Source organism: Schistocerca serialis, chromosome 6 (assembly GCF_023864345.2).
Source record: "Schistocerca serialis cubense isolate TAMUIC-IGC-003099 chromosome 6, iqSchSeri2.2, whole genome shotgun sequence".
In the NCBI taxonomy this organism is placed as follows: Eukaryota; Metazoa; Arthropoda; class Insecta; order Orthoptera; family Acrididae; genus Schistocerca; species Schistocerca serialis.
Genome location: NC_064643.1, coordinates 64797697 through 64819029, shown reverse-complemented (window position 1 = coordinate 64819029; position 21333 = coordinate 64797697). Strand labels below are relative to the sequence as shown.

Genomic DNA, 21333 nt, shown 5'->3' with positions numbered 1-21333 from the left:
TCAGTTTTTTTTTCTGTACGACTATTACTTCGCACTTAGCGAACGAGGGAATACGGAAACCTCGCGCGAGGTTTCTGAAGGCCAGATATAGTATTGCGGGTCGCATAAAACTACGTCGGTAGACAGCTGAAGGCCTTGTACAGTAGTTATCTTGTGTAGTAGCCATTAAATAGTTACTGATGTGTTGTGCTGTCAATTGCCGGCCGCGGTGGCCGAGCGATTCTAGGCGCCTTAGTCCGGAACCGCGCTGGTGCTACGGTCGCAGGTTCGAATCCTGCCTCGGGCATGGATGTCTGTCATCTCCTTAGGTTAGTTAGGTTTAAGTAGTTCTAAGTTCTAGGGGACTGATGACCTCAGATGTTAAGTCTCATAGTGCTCAGAGCTATTTGAACCATTGTGCTGTCAATTATTTCGTGTATCTGTTGTAAAGGGAGTAACGAAGCAATTTCTCTTCCATTGTGGGAACCACCTGCGACTCGCAGAAGCATTTTCATGAGATATTTAAGCATAAGTGAAGTGAGTTCTATGTCGTAGTTTTACTGTCATAGAAGCATACGTGGTACTGAGTAAGCTCACCAGACACTAAAGCAGTCGCGCCAGTGTGCACAGTGTGCGCAGACGAATCGTTAAGCCTTCACAGACAGTGGAGCAGCACGGTCACGTGATCGACCACGAGAGCGCTGCCTCTACGTGAGCGTAAGGTAGCAGCAGCCACTGAGACAATCCGTGTTTCGAAGCGACATTGCATGTGAACGTGGGTAAATACAGGGGCGTGGCAAAGCGGCAAAAAGGGGAGATCGTGTGTGGCCGTGCGGTGGGTGAAATTGACGGATTTGTTCGTTTCGTGGCGGACTCTCGAACGTACACTACTGGCCATTAAAATTGTTACACCAAGAAGAAATGCACATGATAAACGGGTATTCATTGGACAATTATATTATACTATAGCTGACATGTGATTACATTTTCACCTAGTTTGGGTGCACAGGTCCTGAGAAACCAGTATCCGGAACAACCGCCTCTGGCCCTAATAACGGCCTTGATTCGCCTGGGCATTGAGTCAAACAGAGCTTGGATGGCGTGTACAGGTACAAATGCCCATGCAGCTTCAACACGATACCACAGTTCATCAAGAGTAGTGACTGGCGTATTGTGACGAGCCAGTTGTTCGGCCACCATTGACAAGACGTTTTCAATTGGTGAGAGATCTGTAGAATGTGCTGGCCAGGGCAGCAGTCGAACATTTTCTGTATCCGGAAAGGCCCTGCAACATGCGGTCGTGCATTATCCTACTGAAATGTAGGGTTTCGCAGGGATCGAATGAAGGGTAGGGCCATGGGTCGTAACACATCTGAAATGTAACGTCCACTGTTCAAAGTGCCGTCAATGCGAACAAGAGGTGACCGAGACGTGTAACCAATGGCACACCATACCATATTGCCGGGTGATACGGCAGTATAACGATGACGTACACACGGGCCGGCCGCGGTGGTCTAGCGGTTCTAGGTGCTCAGTCCGGAACCGCGCGACTGCTACGGTCGCAGAGGTGACCGAGACGCCTGGTGATACGCCAGTATAACGATGACGAATACACGCTTGTAAAGTCCGTTCACCCCGATGTCGCCAAACACGGATGCGACCATCATGATGCTGTAAACAGAACCCGGATTCATCCGAAAAATGACGTTTCTTGCACCCAGGTTCGTCGTTGAATACACCATCGCAGGCGCTCCTTTCTGTGATGCAGCGTCAAGGGTAACCGCAGCCATGGTCTCTGAGCTGATAGTCCATGCAGCTGCAAACCTCGTCGAACTGTTCGTCCAGATGGTTGTTGTCTTGCAAACGTCCCCATCTGTTGACTCAGGGATCGAGACGTGGCTGCACGATCCGGTACAGCCATGCGGATAAGTTGCCTATCATCTCGACTGCTAATGATACCAGGCCGTTGGGATCCAGCACGGCGTTCCGTATTACCCTCCTGAACCCACCGATTCCGTATTCTGCTAACAGTCATTGGATCTCGACCAACGCGAGCAGCAATGTCGCGATACGATAAACCGCAATCCCGATAGGCTACAATCCGGCCTTTATCAAAGTCGGAAACGTGATGGTACGCATTTCTTCTCCTTACTCGAGGCATCACAACAACGTTTCACCAGGCAACGCCGGTCAATTGCTGTTTGTGTATGAGAAATCGGTTGGAAACTTTCCACATGTCAGCACGTTGTAGGTGTCGCCAAGGGCGCCAACCTTGTGTGAATGCTCTGAAAAGCTAATCATTTGCATATCACAGCATCTTCTTCTTGTCGGTTCAATTTCACGTCTGTAGCACGTCATCTTCGTGGTGTAGCAATTTTAATGGCCAGTAGTGTATTTACAAGCAGTGCCGTAACACACGTGGCCACGAAACAGGAGATCAGAAATTTGGTCGGAAAAACAGCCTGGCGCAGAGGGACCGGCGAACGCGTCTGAATCAAAATCGCTTCCGAATCCGACACGAGTTGCTGCAGGCAGTAGATGCAGGTCCATCACAAACTGGTATCGAGACAACACAGCGACGGGAAGTGCGTGCAGCGAGCATTTGGTGTCTGTAACTCTGCAGGAGGCCATTGCTTACACTGGCACACGAAGACGATAACAGCGAATTTCATTGGGCTGGAAAAACATGCGACTGGTTTTGTTAGCACAGGAGCGACCGTGCCACAGTCAGGCACTAGTTGCTGCAGGTGAACAAAGGAAGGCGGTGTCACGCAGGGGGCCGGGCAGCTCGCGCAACTGAACGCCAGCACCCTTCCCGCGAGGTCGGTCTCGTTCTCGTTCGGTCTAGTTCTTCTTCGAGGGGTCGCTCTTCCAGTGCCGCCTCGGTCTAATTCATTTTCTGTCGGTCACTCGTTCCAACTACGCCGCGCGTCGTTCAACCGAGGTGCACCTCCACTCACCTGTTGTATTTCGCCCTTTCTTGTTCAAATTCAAATCGTTCCCGAACTCTGGTTCTATCTCATTTTATACGACATTCAACGTAGAGGACCAGTAATGTATGACATAGTTATAAATACTATGTATTTAAATTAGAACGAGTCCCAATTAGTGGAACTCGCTTTTAGACACGCTAGTCAGTGTTTTTGAAACTAAAGTGCCGATTATTTTCGCCTTACCTTTCACGAGTAATATTTATCAATGACAATGCTCGAGTCTGCATATGTGTATGTCTTACGAGTAACTGTAAAATAAAATTATACGAATATATTGATATAGTTCATTCGCCTCGATGGGCAATGAATCCAAAATCTTCAGTGCGGATGCACATTTCGTTCGATCTCCTGCGGGAATCTAAAATTAGCGAGTACAGATGACACGGACAGGCACTCCGGATACGTGGTGTGGGAATACGAGTCGGCGTGGCAGCGTGCAGAGATGGTCCGTGTACTTGCGACACACACACACACACACACACACACACACACACACACACACACGCTGCGTCCGGACGACACAGTGATTAACGAGACTGCCCTAGTAAGCGAGAGATCCCAGGTTCGAGTCCCGCCAGTCGGGGCACACATTTTCATTCGTCGCCGCTGATTCCACAAAATTTCCCGATGCGGCTGAAATAATTTCCTTCCTTTTCCTTTCCCACCCCCTGCATCCCTTCACCTTCAATTTACAAAATAAAAAATAAAGTTTTAAAATGAAATAAAATGATTTTATCAAAACAATTCCCTTCGGTATTTTCAGTTTTCAACTTGTGAGGCACAGCTGGTAAACCTTTAAATGGATTAAAGGGCAGTTGGACATACTGATCTCAGTTTTGTTGGCTCCGGTCACTAACTTATTTAGTTCGAATTTCGAAAATTTCGTATCTAAATTGAGTTTATGACGTATAAACGAAATTGAACCAAATATGTAAATTTTTAAAACAAGAGCTTCTTTAATTATAGAAATGTGTTACGTGTCACGAGAGAGAGAGAGAGAGAGATGTTACGAGGAACAGTTTCTGAACTTTCGTTTTTATAAGATTTGCTTTAATTTTTATCTAATATGCTAGAACGTGGTATTTCCAGTTTTCTGTTTTGTCGTTTCTCCAAAGCCAAGAAGCATTGCACAGATGGGTAATTTCCAAGAATGATTGCCTATCGAAGTCGCGGGGTCCAAACGACACATATCGAACGTGCATTTTAAATCGATCATGCGAGTCTCGTGGCGGGCGTCATGATCAATTACTTGTGATCGTCATTTTTATGTTTTCCGTCGTTCATTTACTTGCTCTTTTCTCCGCGAATTACCTGTGACTTGCTTGGTAAACGTAGACGATTTCTGTGGATAGTGAGTGTGATGTCTGGTGTTCCTGACGTTTCTTCGGCGGATTCTCTCACATGCAAAAATCTGATTCCATGCATATCCACCATAGAAAACTGTCTGACTTTTTGCCGCAAATATGGAGTTCCACCGGACGACGAATGGAGAGACTGTGTTGACTGTGGTGCTGCGGTGTGTGTAAAACTTCGTCAGAGGGGTTTCGATGCTGACATACCGTTTCAATTTCATTGCGGACAGTGCGGAAAACGAACGAGTATCAGGAAGAATACGTGGTTCGACTCTTCCAAGTTATGCATCCAGACTAGCGTGATTCTTCTATCGTGCTGGATTCGAGACTACACGTTGCAAGCAGCAGCAGCAGAAACTGAGTTATTTGCAAATAGCGCCTGTGACTATTTCTGGTTTTGCCGAGAAGTCTGTTATGTGGTAGTAACAAACGACAGTGTACCAATTCGTGGAGCAAGTAAAGTTGTGGAAGTTGACGAATCTCATATAGCTAGACGGAAGAAACAGAGAGGACGACCTCCAAAAACTGAAGTCGATCACATTTAGGTATTCGGTGGAATAGAAAGAGACGGTAGGAAGTGTTTCGTTGTCAGAGTATCGTACAGAGACAAGGTCACTTTTGTGGGTCTGGTAAAGCACTTCATACTCCCTGGTACTAAAGTCATTACAAACGGGTTTCATTCGTACAAGACTTTGAAAGCTGAAGGATTCGACCACGAATTCGTGAACCACTCTGTGGAGTTTGCGTCTTCGGATGACCCCAGTGTCCACACACAAAATATTGAGCGGCTATGGAAATCAGTGAAGTCTTCCATTAAAAGAGAAGGGCGTCCAGGACAAAGAGACGAACTGTACTTGATTCAGTACCTCTACTTCCACAACTTGCGTTTGCAGGGAAAAATTAACGCATGTGGCACTCTGCCAATATTCTTGCGTGATATCGGCAGAGTTTACCCAAGGCTATGGGAAAAAGGGAATTGTTCCTGTAGCGTACACATCACATGGACTTCAACATGACGATAATACTGATGACGAATAAGGTAAGTCGTGTCCTTTGTAATTGCAAGTATTTTTTAACGCTCTTCTTTTGTCGTTGCTGTAGTGACCACCGTAAACATATAACTCCCACCACGAGACTCGCATGATCGATTTACAATCGCACGTTCGGTAAGTGTCGTTTAGACCCCGTGACTTCGATAGGCAATCATTCTTGGAAATTATCCACAAATGGGTACAATAACGAACGGTGTGCGACTAAAAATGAACGGGCCAAAATAGGCTAGGTCACCGGTGAACTATTTGTGCGAGATGAACGAGTTTGCCCGTCCCTGAGGAACAGGCTTCGCGGGAGGGATGCCTCTCTCCGGCGCGCCCGCCGCTCCGCCTGCCCCCGGCTCGCCGCTGTCCCGGCTGGCTGTCCCACACCGGCCGCCGCCGCCGCCGCCACCGCCGCCGTCTCGCAACGTGGCGAGGCTGGCCGGGCCCGGGCCGGCGCCCGCTCAGGCACGGAACCGCAGCTCGGTGTGCGCCGGCGAGTCGCCGAACGGCATCTCCCATTTTTCGTCAGTTCGACGGAGGCAACAGTTGAAACAACACAGAACCGCGCTAGGCTATTGAGGACCGTGCATCCGTTACTTCCTGGTACCTTAGCGCACGTTACTCGTTCGATAGCTTCGAAACATGCTCAGACTGAATTCTTTCTCGTCAGAGTGATAAACCGTCACAAATGATTGTCGGTTTAACCCACGCTACCGCCTTCCTCCTGTCAACTCTTCTGACTGGCTATTCTGTGTTTACTCTGGAGATAAAATGTGCAGCTAAGATAACAGGTGACATTGTCTGGGGCGAAGACTCAATACACCCAGCCTTATAACGTCACCTTTCAAAAAAGAGTGAAGAATTCGAAACTCGACATCTTTCTGTGTGCAGTCGACAACGACGATACGTGTTCAGCTCGACTCCTTGTCAGCAAACAAGATTTAGTCACTTTATCTCCAGTTCCCAAAGAAAGCAGGTGTTCACAGATGTGAAAATTACCGAACTATCAGTTTAATAAGTTACAGCTGCAAAATACTAACGCGAATTCTTTACAGACGAATGGAAACACTGGTAGAAGCCGACCTCGGGGAAGATCAGTTTGGATTCCTAGAAATGTTGGAACACGTGAGGCAATACTGACCCTACGACTTATATTAGAAAATAGATTAAGGAAAAGCAAACCTACGTTTCTAGCATATGTAGACTTAGAGAAAGCTTTTGACAGTGTTGACTGGAATACTCTTTTTCAAATTCTGAAGGTGGCACGGGTAAAATACAGGGAGCGAAAGGCTATTTACAATTTGTGCAGAAACCAGATGGCAGTTATAAGAGTCGAGGGGCATGAAACGGAAGCAGCGGTTGGGAAGAGACTGAGACAGGGTTGTAGCCTATCCCCTATGTTATTCAATCTGTATATTGAGCAAGAAGTAAACGGAACAAAAGAAAAATTCGGAGTAGTTACTAGAATCCAAGGAGATGAAATAAAAACTTTGAGGTTCGCCGATGACATTGTAATTCTGTCAGAGACAGCAAAGGACTTGGAAGAGCAGCTGAACGGAATGGACAGTGTCTTGAAAGGAGGATATAAGATGAACATCAACAAAAGTAAAACGAGGATAATGGAATGTAATCGAATTAAGTCGGGTGATGTTGAGGGTATTAGATTAGGAAATGAGACACTTAAAGTAGTAAAGGAATTTTGCTATTTGGGGAGAAAAATAACATGATGGTCAATGGCAAGGAAAGCATTTCTCAAGAAAATAAATTTGGTAACATTGAGTATAGATTTAAATGTCAGGAAGTCGCTTCTGAAAGTATTTGTATGCAGTGTAGCCATGTATGGAAGTCAAACATGGACGATAAATAGTTTGGACAAGAAGACAATAGAAGCTTTCGAAATGTGGTGCTACAGAAGAATGCTGAAGATTAGATGGGTAGATCACGTAACTAATGAGGAGGTATTGAATAGGATTGGGGAGAAGGGAAGTTTATGGCACAACTTGACCAGAAGAAGGGATCGGTTTGGTAGGACATGTTCTGAGGCATCAAGGGATCACCAATTTAGTATTGGAGGGCAGCGTGAAGGGTAAAAATAGTAGAGGGAGACCAAGAGATGAATAGACTAAGCAGATTCAGAAGGATGTAGGGTGCAGTAAGTACTGGGAGATAAAGAAGCTTTCACAGGATAGAGTAGCATGGAGAGCTGCATCAAACCAGTCTCGGGACTGAAGACCACAACAACAACTACATTTCCAGTTCAAAATGCGTACTTCTTGCTACTGGCGAAATAAACAGATGTTTGATGTCTATTAATGGCTAGAAAGCGAAGGTGATGGGTTTGAATCTCGGTAAGGCAAAAAGTTTTCTTTTTGTCATTTCTGGTTCAGCCATATCCCCCGGGCGAAGAAAAATTCGGTACGTCATATCTGAGCGTACTTAGAGAACAATCCCATTACGCTCTCGATTCGAGTCACTGTATATCGCAAAACCTTACGCCACGCCGTTTCAAGTTTAAACATGTGCACACTTTTTTACTTGCAAATAAAATCGTATTTACTATCTTTCTTGGTCAGTTAACAGAGACTATAGCTGATCGATAAGAGTCCCTGTCCAGTTTAATTTTTTTTTTTTTTTTTTTTTTTTTTTTTTTTTTTTTTTTCTTTTTTCGTGTAAGTTCAAGCTCATAGTTTGCCTGGTTACCAAGAACGATCGGTGTTGCGTTCGAGACTAGGTCAGGTAGAAAGCTTGATTAGTTAGTTTCGGCTAAAGCTCCTGGGTTTGAATCTGTATCCAGAAAAGAACGTCAAGTCATTTCCAATTCTAACACCTGCACAACCAGCTGCTCACGAATACCTACATTATGACGCTATTTCTCGTCAAACACTCATCGCTGACGGCCCCATTGTGAAAAGTACGAGTGTGTGCAACACGCAATAGTGTTCAGTACGAGCTTGGCGAACCCTGGCCCTATTCCCTACCAGATATTCCCAGTACGAGATTACTCCGATTTGGCTCCAAACCACGCCAGTCAGAGAGCTGCTTTCTGCCTCTCCCCATCGACACTGTACTCTGCCAGAATCACACATTTTCAGCACGCTCTAAATCTGAACACAATTTCTTGTCTCGAACTATGTCTTCGTAAACTATAATTAATGTCTCATATTTTCTAGACCGTGATGAGTTTTCGTAACAAACAACACACATTTCCGGTGATCGTTTACGCGATTTGTGGAAAGCAGCCTCTTTATTTTACGCACAGAGTTTACCAGAGCGCTCTTCAGGGCACAGTGACCGTTGTATGACTTGTACGATAGAGTGCGAAGCCGACAGAACGAACCACACCGACAGCTACTGCGGCAAGCTAATTCCGTGGTTCGTATGGAAACCGCAGTCGTCCTCAACGCTTGCCCCTGTAATTCCAGCCTCCCAATTAGGAACCTTATCGTCGACGTAGGGCCGGGCTCCCTGTTGTGCGTGATGGGCTATAAACTTTTTAACACAGCCGCGAGCACAAGTCGTGAACGAAAGGGCCAATTATTTCCTGCAAACGAATCTTACGCTCCGAACGATACATTGACGCCGCCGTTCCAATACCTGGACGCCCCGCAACACTGTGCTCTTCTGGACGGTGGCGCCCACTTGAGAAATGAACAGTTTGTCGGCCCTTACAACGTACTTAACACTATTGTGGTTTTTTCATACATCGTCTATAGTAACGTGTCTACAGCATTGTTACCTAGCATTATGGCAGGATACTCTCCGTTCTAACAGGCCTTGGAAGTCCCAGCGGTACTGACCGGCCGCCGTGTCATCCTCACCCACAGGCGTCACTGGATGCGGATACGGAAGCGCGTGTGGTCAGCACACCGCTCTCCCAGCCGTATGTCAGTTTACGACACCGGAATGGCAGGACAGCCTAGCCTTATATGCATCATTGTACAAAGTCACTCAGAGACACAGTAAGTTAGACCCACTGACGTTTGTCAATGTAGCAGTTCCAAGAAGCTGATTTGTGAGAAATGTATTACACACGACAGACCACGCATATGACGTTTGTTTGTTATGTACATTGATGATGGTTGACCGCCGTTCGAAATTAGATTGAAAGCCTATGTATGGTCTCCAGTCAACTGTATTTTTCATTTCCACTCCTCTCTCTCTTGGCTCACACTGCTACAGTCTGCGTCCACGTTCACAGGCACTTCCAGCCTCCCACCACCGTCTTCTTTCTTTCCCAGTGGCATGATCTCCTCTCTCTATTACTATTTTACAGCACAACAGAGCGCCATGTTGTTCGCACACCAAGATTCTTGGCCAGGAATGCGCAGTGAGGATTGAGTGACGCAGCTGCTTCCCCAGTTTTCAGTCAGAGTCATTTAAAAAAGAACACACTCGCCTGTTTTGTGCTCCGAAAGGAGTATTTTTCCACTGGTTCCCGTCTTTTCCCTGCTACTTCAGGCTGTGTTGTGCTTGTATAAAATGAATTCTATACGTCAGCAACGTTTGGCAATTCATGTACTTCAACACATTCGTGTACTCTGACACATACGAACAACGAATAAATACGCATGATGTAAGGTTAACACAAAATCTTTTGCTTTACACTTTTTCTGGATATTTTGCTTATTGGTCGCAATTCATCGAAAACGCACGGCTTATGATTTGTATCTTGAAAGAATAAAAATGTTACTAGAAGTGCTCTACTGAATTTGCTGTCTTTTCAGATTTATATTTTTGACAGTCATTTTAAATTCGTTTGGGGCGTATTAAAACCCTTTTTAGCCCATTTTTTGCCACTGCAGTACACTTCGGGCGTATTGGTATTGGCGTGAGGTGTCTCTGTGTAATGGTAGAAAGACAGCGCGGCTCCAGGTTTTATTGGGGACAAAACACTGACGAACGATATACACTCCTGGAAATGGAAAAAAGAACACATTGACACCGGTGTGTCAGACCCACCATACTTGCTCCGGACACTGCGAGAGGGCTGTACAAGCAATGATCACACGCACGGCACAGCGGACACACCAGGAACCGCGGTGTTGGCCGTCGAATGGCGCTAGCTGCGCAGCATTTGTGCACCGCCGCCATCAGTGTCAGCCAGTTTGCCGTGGCATACGGAGCTCCATCGCAGTCTTTAACACTGGTAGATTGCCGCGACAGCGTGGACGTGAACCGTATGTGCAGTTGACGGACTTTGAGCGAGGGCGTATAGTGGGCATGCGGGAGGCCGGGTGGACGTACCGCCGAATTGCTCAACACGTGGGGCGTGAGGTCTCCACAGTACATCGATGTTGTCGCCAGTGGTCGGCGGAAGGTACACGTGCCCGTCGACCTGGGACCGGACCGCAGCGACGCACGGATGCACGCCAAGACCGTAGGATCCTACGCAGTGCCGTAGGGGACCGCACCGCCACTTCCTAGCAAATTAGGGACACTGTTGCTCCTGGGGTATCGACGAGGACCATTCGCAACCGTCTCCATGAAGCTGGGCTACGGTCCCGCACACCGTTAGGCCGTCTTCCGCTCACGCCCCAACATCGTGCAGCCCGCCTCCAGTGGTGTCGCGACAGGCGTGAATGGAGGGACGAATGGAGACGTGTCGTCTTCAGCGATGAGAGTCGCTTCTGCCTTGGTGCAAATGATGGTCGTATGCGTGTTTGGCGCCGTGCAGGTGAGCGCCACAATCAGGACTGCATACGACCGAGGCACACAGGGCCAACACCCGGCATCATGGTGTGGGGAGCGATCTCCTACACTGGCCGTACACCACTGGTGATCGTCGAGGGGACACTGAATAGTGCACGGTACATCCAAACCGTCATCGAACCCATCGTTCTACCATTCCTAGACCGGCAAGGGAACTTACTGTTCCAACAGGACAATGCACGTCCGCATGTATCCCGTGCCACCCTACGTGCTCTAGAAGGTGTAAGTCAACTACCCTGGCCAGCAAGATCTCCGGATCTGTCCCCTATTGAGCATGTTTGGGACTGGATGAAGCGTCGTCTCACGCGGTCTGCACGTCCAGCACGAACGCTGGTCCAACTGAGGCGCCAGGTGGAAATGGCATGGCAAGCCGTTCCACAGGACTACATCCAGCATCTCTACGATCGTCTCCATGGGAGAATAGCAGCCTGCATTGCTGCGAAAGGTGGATATACACTGTACTAGTGCCGATATTGTGCATGCTCTGTTGCCTGTGTCTATGTGCCTGTGGTTCTGTCAGTGTGATCATGTGATGTATCTGACCCCAGGAATGTGTCAATAAAGTTTCCCCTTCCTGGGACAATGAATTCACGGTGTTCTTATTTCAATTTCCATCAGTGTAGTTTAGTGACCTCAGAATTCCTGCCATGTCACTAAAAATCCTTTCCAATTCTTCACTACGTCAGTTAAAACTACATTTACGCTTCAGGCAGGATATTACATGGATGCTTCACGTGCTTAAGTCCGGTAACTTAGCACTTCTGGATCTCGATGAGAGATAACGATACTGAAAAAAGTTTCAAGGTTTCGCGAGAACATCATCTAAGAACATATGGTAAAAATTTCGTCGATTTGCCTTGAACAGAAATTATAGAAGTGACCATCCCCAGAATTGGTCACTCAGGTAGTTAAAGCTGGTTGTTTTTAGGGTGTATCTGGATAACGGATACAATCAAACAATGGAAACTCTTGGCCGCAGATGCTGCAGTTGGCGGTCGTTTCTGCATGAGATGTGTGTGTGTGTATGTGTGTGTGTGTGTGTGTCTGTGTGTGTGCGTGCGTGCGTCTCTTTTACTAACGAAGCCTGTCGCCGAAACCTACAAGTGAATGTTTTTTAATTGTGCCTGTCTGCAACGTGACGAGTCTTCTTTACGGTAAGTAGAAATCTGTCTTTTCCAACATGGTTGATAACGACTACAGATTTTCGGAAACGGTAAAATGGAGTTTCTAGATAGCGCCTAAACAATCACAATTAAAATTTGAGTCATTTGCTACCGTTATTATTTAGGTGATTGGAGACCACGGCGAAAAACCGGTTTTTGCCGTTTTCTGCCTAAGTGCCGTAATTCTGAAAAAAATAGCTCTGAGCACTATGGGACTTAACAGCTGAGGTCATCAGTCTCCCAGAGCTTAGAACTATTTAAACCTAACTAACCTAAGGACATCACACACATCCATGCCCGAGGCAGGATTCGAACCTGCGACCGTAGCAGCAGCGCGGTTCCGGACAGAAGCGCCTAGAACCGCTCGCCCATTGCGGTCGGCTAGGAGGAGCATCGCCGTGAGCGCGGCCTACTCGTGTCGCTCCTGCAGTCGCGCCACTGTCCTCGTAGTCAGTTCTAAAGCCAATTTCTCGCACTACGTCCTTCACGTGCGAACCGGCAGCGTTCGCTTCCTGTAACATCCACGTAGCGGTCAAACAAATCCCTCACAAATAGCGTAGTTAACCTTCGAAAGTCTAGTCAGTTCAGATAATCCAACCTTACACATATAAACTAATCTGCGTCAGTAACAGCTTGAGTGCCAAAATAAAAAGGTGCGAGTGCTACTCGCCCGTCACCACAATAAACGACTTTACGTATCATACAACATTCCATTAATACCAGTAATTCGGCTACTGCACCTAACAGTCACGTCATAACATTGAAACAACGCCTTAGTGCAGTACTGATTACATTTGTTATATAATGGTAGCCTAATCGTGAGACAAGTCACAGGAAGCACGGTTCATAAATGGAAGTCGAAATCGTAACTACCACTTACTGCAATGTGACTTGTGAGAAACGAGATAACAGAGAGCAAACGTGACATTCCGAAGTTAATTTTGTGGGACTTTGACATCGTTAAGAACATTAGAAAAAGAACAGAATCAGAGTTTTCAATGTGCGCAACTCGCTTTTTCTAATAGACAAGAGAAATAATCCAATCAACTTCACATCCATGATGCACAAAGAGTCATTTAAATTGCGAGGTACTCGGAAGGCCGACTCTGAAATATGGAACTACTATAGTATGTGCTTACGGGTCGTCGTCGCCGAGGTCATCAGCGATGAAATTAACACCTCATCCAATTGCAAAAAGTGACACATATGTCTTCAAAATGCACCATCAGCGCAGGACGAAAGTCAGGAAGCGAATTAAAGACACACAGGACGACTCCCACAAAAAGAATGATTAGATTTCTAAATTCTCTCTTATCAACTCAAACTCTCTTTCGAGAGGCAGCAGCAAGTTTGTAGCAATTCTGAAGAACATAAGGGCCTCCAAGCGTGAAAATTTAGTGATGTAATGCAAAAGTTTCACTGATATGACATTCAAATACACATAAAGAATTTACAGGATTGGTACTAAATTTCAAAGTTCTTGGAGAAATAAGCATCAAAAGTGTCTAGTACGTGAAGTAATACACGAGACTGACCAGACAAAAATACTAATAAGGTAGTGCTGAATTTCTCATGTTTCTTGAGAACAGAAAGGCAGGATTCTTGTTGATATCCATCCTCAGCAAATGACGAAGTGGACTAAACTACCGTTGTGGCCCCTAGTCAGGGAATGACTCCTGCATACTGCAACTCCAGAATATGCCAAGCAGGCCCTTGGGACCAGCTGAGGATGACACCCATGTCTAAAGCAACAGAAACGTTGTTGTGATGCCTCGTGTAAGGAGGATAAATGCGTACCATCACGTTTCCCACTTTGATAAAGGTCGAATTGTAGCCCATCGCGATTGCGGTTTATCGTATCGCGACATTGCTGCTCGCATTGGTCGAGATCCAATGACTGTTAGCAGAATACGGAATCGGTGGGTTCAGGAGGGTAATACGGAACGCCGTGCTGGATCCCAACGGCCTAGTATCATTAGCAGTCGAGATGACAGGCAACTTATCCGCATGGCTGTAACAGATCGTGCAGCCACATCTCGATCCCTGAGTCAACAGATGGGGACGTTTGCAAGACGACAACCATCTGGACGAACAGTTCGACGACGTTCGCAGCTGCATGGACTATCAGCTCAGAGACCACGGCTGCGGTTACCCTTGACGGTGCATCACAGACAGGAGCGCCTGCGATGGTGTATTCAACGACGAACCTGGGTGCAAGAAACGTCATTTTTCGGATGAATCCGGGTTCTGTTTACAGCATCATGATGGTCGCATCCGTGTTTGGCTACATCGGGGTGAACGGACTTTACAAGCGTGTATTCGCCATCGTTATACTGGCGTATCACCGGGCGTCTCGGTCACCTCTTGTTCGCATGGACGGCACTTTGAACAGTGGACGTTACATTTCAGATGTGTTACGACCCGTGGCACTACCCTTCATTCGATCCCTGCGAAACCCTACATTTCAGCAGGATAATGCACGACCGCGTGTTCAGGTCCCGTACGGACCTTTCTGGATACAGAAAATGTTCGACTGCTGCCCTGGCCAGCACATTCTCCAGATCTCTCATGAATTGAAAACGTCTGGTCAATGGTGGCCGAGCAACTGGCTCGTCACAATACGCCAGTCACTACTCTTGATGAACTGTGGTATCGTGTCGAAGCTGCATGGGCAGCTGTACCTGTACACGCCATCGAAGCTCTGTTTGACTCAATGTCGGGGTACTGATTTCTCAGGATCTATGCACCCAAATTGCGTGAAAATGTAATCACATGTTAGTTTTAGTATAATATATTTGTCCAATGAATACCCGTTCATCATCTGCATTTCTTCTTGGTGTAGCAATTTTAATGGCCAGTAGTGTATTTTCCGGAAATCATTGGGGGCAACACTGAATTCCACCACCAACTATAGCTGAGGATGGGTACCTAGTTGAGCTGATCGTCTTTAAACCTCTCAGCATCAGTGTCACCTGAGTCAGTGGGTCGGTCACCGCCCTCGTGGTGTAGCAGTTTCCACGGCCGCAGCGCAAGCAGCCCAACTGCTGAGTGCGCGCGACCGCCGCCTCACGTTCTGCCCGCAGGCGCGCGCGCTCCAGGCCGGTGGACGAGTACTGTTGTTGTCGAGTGTTGTTGTTGTGGTGATCAGTTCCAAGGTTGATTTGAACTGTACCCAAAGACTCGTAAGCTGCACAGGTCACACCAAGATTCAGCGAAGGTAGTAGGAGTTAATACACTAAATTACACACCCATATCTTTAACGTCGATATCCAGCAAGATTTTGCAACATATATCGAGTTCGAACATTACGAATTACCTCGAGGAGAAGGGTCTTTTGACAGCAGAACAGCGAATCAGCGATCATAAAGGGGTTACTACATCGCTGATTTCAGCCGTAAATAGAAATATTAAAAAGGGTAGGAAGATTTTTCTGTTTAGCAAAAGTGACAAAAAGCAGATTTCAGAGTACCTGACGGCTCAACACAAAAGTTTTGTCTCAAGTGCAGATAGTGTTGAGGATCAGTGGACAAAGTTCAAAACCATCGTACAATATGTGTTAGATGAGTATGTGCCAAGCAAGATTGTAGGAGATGGAAAAGAGCCACCGTGGTACAACAATCGAGTTAGAAAACTGCTGCGGAAGCAAAGGGAACTTCACAGCAAACATAAACATAGCCAAAGCCTTGCAGACAGACAAAAATTACGAGAAGCGAAATGTAGTGTGAGGAGGGCTATGCGAGAGGCGTTCAATGAATTCGAAAGTAAATTTCTATGTACTGACTTGGCAGAAAATCCTAAGAAATTTTGGTCTTATGTCAAAGCGGTAGGTGGATCAAAACAAAATGACCAGACACTCTGTGACCAAAGTGGTACTGAAACAGAGGATGACAGACTAAAGGCCGAAATACTAAATGTCTTTTTCCAAAGGTGTTTCACAGAGGAAGACTGCACTGTAGTTCCTTCTCTAGATTGTCGTACAGATGACAAAATGGTGGATATCGAAATAGACGACAGAGGGATAGAGGCCGCTGGACCTGATGGGATACCAGTTCGATTTTACACAGAGTACGCGATGGAACTTGCCCCCCTTCTTGCAGCGACGTACCGTAGGTCTCTAGAAGAGCGTAGCGTTCCAAAGGATTGGAAAAGGGCACAGGTCACGCCTGTTTTCCAGAAGGGACGTCGAACAGATGTGCAGAACTATAGACCTATATCTCTAACGTCGATCAGTTGTAGAATTTTGGAATACGTATTATGTTTGAGTATAATGACTTTTCTGGAGTCTAGAAATCTACTCTCTAGCAATCAGCATGGGTTTCGAAAAAGACGGTCGTGTGAAACCCAGCTCGCGCTATTCGTCCACGAGACTCAGAGGGCCATAGACACGGGTTCCCAAGTAGATGCCGTGTTTCATGACTTCCGCAAGGCGTTCTATACAGTTCCCCACAGTCATTTAATGAACAAAGTAAGAGCATATGGACTATCAGACAAATTGTGTGATTGAATTGAAGAGTTCCTAGATAACAGAACGCAGAATGTCATTCTCAATGGAGAGAAGTCTTCCGAAGTAAGAGTGATTTCAGGTGTGCCGCAGGGGAGTGTCGTAGGACCGTTGCTATTCACAATATACACAAATGACCTTGTGGATGACATCGGAAGTTCACTGAGGCTTTTTGCGGATGATGCTGTGGTATATCGAGAGGTTGTAGCAATGGAAAATTGTACTGAAATGTAGGAGGATCTGCAGCGAATTGACGCATGGTGCAGGGAACGGCAATTGAATCTCAATGTAGACAAGTGTAATGTGCTGCGAATACATAGAAAGAAAGATCCCTTATCATTTAGCTACAATATAGCACGCCAGCAACTGGAAGCAGTTAATTTCATAAATTATCTGGGAATACGCATTAGGAGTGATTTAAAATGGAATTATCATATAAAGTTGATCGTCGGTAAAGCAGATGCAAGACTGAGATTCATTGGAAGAATCCTAAGGAAATGCAATCCGAAAAAAAGGAAGTAGGTTACAGTACGATTGTTCGCCCACTGCTGCTCAGAAGTGTGGGATCCGAACCAGATAGGGTTGATAGAAAAGATAAGATCCAACGGAGAGCAGCGCGCATCGTTACTGGATCATTTAGTAATCGCGAAAGGGTTACAGAGATGATAGATAAACTCCAGTGGAAGACTCTGCAGGAGAGACGCTCAGTAGCTCGGTACGGGCTTTTGTTGAAGTTTCGAGAACATTCCTTCACCGAGGAGTCAAGCAGTATATTGCTCCCTCCTTCGTATATCTCGCGAAGAGACCATGAGGATAAAATCAGAGAGATTGGAGCTCACACAGAGGCATACCGACCATACTTCCTTCCACGAACAATACGAGACTGGAATAGAAGGGAGAACCGATAGAGGCACTCAAGGTACCCTCCTCTACACACCGTCAGGTGGCTTGCGGAGTATGGATGTGGATGTAGATGTAGATCGTTGTTGTGAAACACAACTAGCTCTACTGAAACCAAGTGTTGATTGCTACTGACAAAGGATTTCTTGACTTGCAGAAAGCTTTTCACACTGTACGACGCAAGCGGCTTGTAATGAAATTGCCTGCTTATGTCACTGGATTCAGAGTTGCTTGTAATTGACGGAAGTGATCGAGTAAAGTAGAAGTGATATCTTGTGTTCCCCAAGGTAATGTTATAGGCCGTTTGCTGTTCTTGATCTGTATAAACAATTTAGGAGACAGTCTGAGCAGCCGTCTCAGGTTGTTTGCAGATGATGCTGTCGTTTATCGTGTAGTAAAGTCATCAAGATATCAAAACAAAGCGCAAAATTATTTAAAAATGATATCTGATGATGCTAAAATTGGCAATTCACCCGAAATAATAATAAAATGTAAGGTCATCCACACGAATGCTAAAAGGAATCCGTAAATTCAATTAAATGTGTAGGAATTACAACTACGAACAAGTTAAAAGAGAGAATGTAACAGATTTACTAAAGAGACTGCCTACAATACGCTTGTCCCTCCTCTTTTGGAGTTGTGCTGCGCGGTGTGGGATTCTTGCCAGATAGGATTAACGCAGGACATCAGCAAAGGCCAAAAAGAAAAAAAAAAAAAAAAAAACAGCAGCACGTTTCCTATTAGCGCGAAACAGGGGAGAGAGTGTGATTGAAATGATAGAAGATTTGCAGTGGACATAATCTATTATTTTTTTTTTTTAGAAAAAAAGGCGTTTTTCGTTGTGGCGCTGTCCTCTCACAAGATTTCAATCACCAACTTTAACCTCTGAATGCGAAAATATTTTGATGACGCCGATCTACATAGGGAGAAACCATCATCATAATAAAATAAAGGAAATCAAAGCTCGCACGGAAAGATGTAGGTGTTCGTTTTTTTTTGCACGTGCTGTTCGAGAGTGGAATAATAGAGAATTATTGTGATGGTGGCTCGATGAACACTCTGCCAGCCACTTAAGTGTGATTTACAGTCTCCATGTAGATGTAGATTTAGATGTAGCTTTCCAAACCAATCTGTTTGGCGCGAGTTGTCTCGCAACTGCTCCACCCAACGTCGATTTTTATCTGGTGACAGCGTACTAACCTGGGTCAACAATTTTTAATATCGGCCACAGACTTTTCTTGCTATTAGCCTACTGAGTATTCTTGAAGCTGAAGATGCGTCGTTTCAACCGATGCCTTCTTTTAGTCAAATTACGGCATAAACACCTGTTCCGTGCAGAGAAAGGAGATCGTGTGTCTTCTGATAGTCGGTCCACCTATACCATGTTCTGTATTCTCGTAAAGCGCCACACTTCAAAAGCTTCTATTCTCTCACTGACTGAACTTTTATCCGTCGCGTTACTGGTTGTTTATATAAAGATTTTTATCAACAGCTGGAGGCGGTAATCGTGACACTTTTCAACAAATTTGTGAGTGTGTGGCCTTCAAGTCGTAGATAACTTCTGCTATCTTGGATCTACTATAGAACCAAACATATATGTTGATAAGGAAATTGATGCTCGCTTTGGAAGAGCTGCGACAACTTTTGGCAAACTCTCTACATATGTTTGGAAAAACCACAAACTCTCTTTGACCACCAAAATTCTTGTATATCAAACTTGCGTCCTCCGCATCCTTTTGTATGCATCAGAAAGATGGACTACCTATGCCAAATAAGAACGTCGCCTTAATGCTTTCCACATGCGGTGCCTGAGATCCATCCTCGGAGTAACGTGGAAGGACCGAGTGACGAACGAAGCAGTGCTATCTAAAACTAACTGCGACAGTACTTCAGCTATCTTGAAGCAGAGACGACTCCGCTGGCTGGGACACGTCAAACTTGCGTCCTCAACATCCTTTTGTATGCATCGGAAACATGGACTACCGATGCCAAACAAGAAAAAATGCTTTCCACATGCGGTGCCTGAGATCCATCCTCGGAGTAACGTGGAAGAACCGAGTGACGAACGAAGCAGTGCTATCTTAAACTATCTGCGGCAGTATTTCAGCTATCTTGAAGCAGAGACGACTCCGCTGGCTGGGACACGTCCACCGTATGGATCCTGACAGATTACCACGTGAGGTGATGCTTGGAGAGATCTCTATAGCCAAAAGACCTGTAGGACGTCCTGTATTGAGGTTCGCCGGCCGGAGTGGCCGAGGGGTTCTAGGTGCTACAGTCTGCAACCGTGCGACCGCTACGGTCGCAGGTTCGAATCCTGCCTCGGGCATGGATGTGTGTGCTGTCCTTAGGTTAGTTAGGTTTTTTTAGTAGTTTAAGTTCTAGGGGACTGATGACCTCAGATGTTAAGTCCCATAGTGCTCAGAGCCATTTGAACCATTTTTGTATTGAGGTTCAAGGACTCCTGTAAACGAAATATGAAGAGCTTTGGAATCGACACAAAGAGATGGGAGGCACGGGCTAGCATGAGACCAGAGTCGCGTGATGATATATCATCTGGAATGTCAAAGCATGATGAAGGCTTGTTAGACAGATTAAGGCAGAAAAAGCTTCGCAAAGCTACCACAGCTCCTGCCTCAGCAGCCAGATACACTTGTGACAATTGCGACAAGAGATGCCGTGCTGCCATTGGCTTGACAAGTCATATGAAAAAATACAACTCATAAACACACAGACACTGCAACAATCATCTACCAAGATGACGTGGCCAATATATATATATATATATATATATATATATATATATATGGCCTTCACGAAACAAATGCTGCCTAGAGGTGGCATCGTATGCGGAGAAAGAAAGCTCGAGAGTAGTGTGCCAGGTGAGAACACGTGCCCCGCGCTTGCACGGCAGCGCGCCGCCCTGGGGTGGTTGGCTGGGCCTCGCCTTACCTGAGGCAGGAGGCGCGGCGGCGACCCGCGCCGGCCCTGGCGGCAGCGCCAGCGGCAGCGGCCAGCAGCAGCGGCAGCAGCAGCAGCTGGGGGAGGCGCATCCCGCGGCGCTCGTCTGCTCGGCAGGCCGGCCAACTCCCACCTGCCGGCCGCCGGCCGCCGTTTGCTGCGTTCGCACTCTCACAGCCCGGCCTGCCTGCACCCGACACCACTGCACGCTTGCCTGCCGTGCACAGCTCCCCTGCCTCCTTCCAACACCCACACTCGTACCCAGACTGCCGCGTGACGTACAGTACTTATACTTGTACGGTGTATATAGTTATTAGACGTCTTTTGTGCTATAGATTTACGACGTTTTTGGGGAACGAAGATCTCCTCTATAAAATCAACACGGATTCACGAAACAGAGATCTTGCGAAATTCAGGTCGTTCTGTTACCCCGTGAGATTCATAGCGCTATAGACAATTGCGCTCAGTTTCGTGCTGTGCTCCTTGACCTCAGGGTAGGGTGACCAAATTATTTTCGGTGAAAACCGATACACATTTACCCGGGTGCCAATGGACACCTCATTCCACATGTACCCAGGTTTCTTAATTTTAAATATTAATGTTTTGTTGATACATTTTGTTAATCCGATTATTATAACTAACAAGACTGATATAATCTAGATTATCTGTATAATTAATGACATTTAATAAACGTATACACTAATAAAGAAATGTATTACGATTTTACAAAATTGTACA

General features: G+C 46.2%; 1 protein-coding gene across 1 annotated transcript in view; it reads right to left on the bottom strand.

The window, feature by feature from the left end:
• Positions 1–21333, bottom strand: part of LOC126484283 (trehalase-like) — a 327239-nt gene that overhangs the window by 198166 nt on the left and 107740 nt on the right. The gene's annotated exons all lie outside the window — the stretch shown is intronic.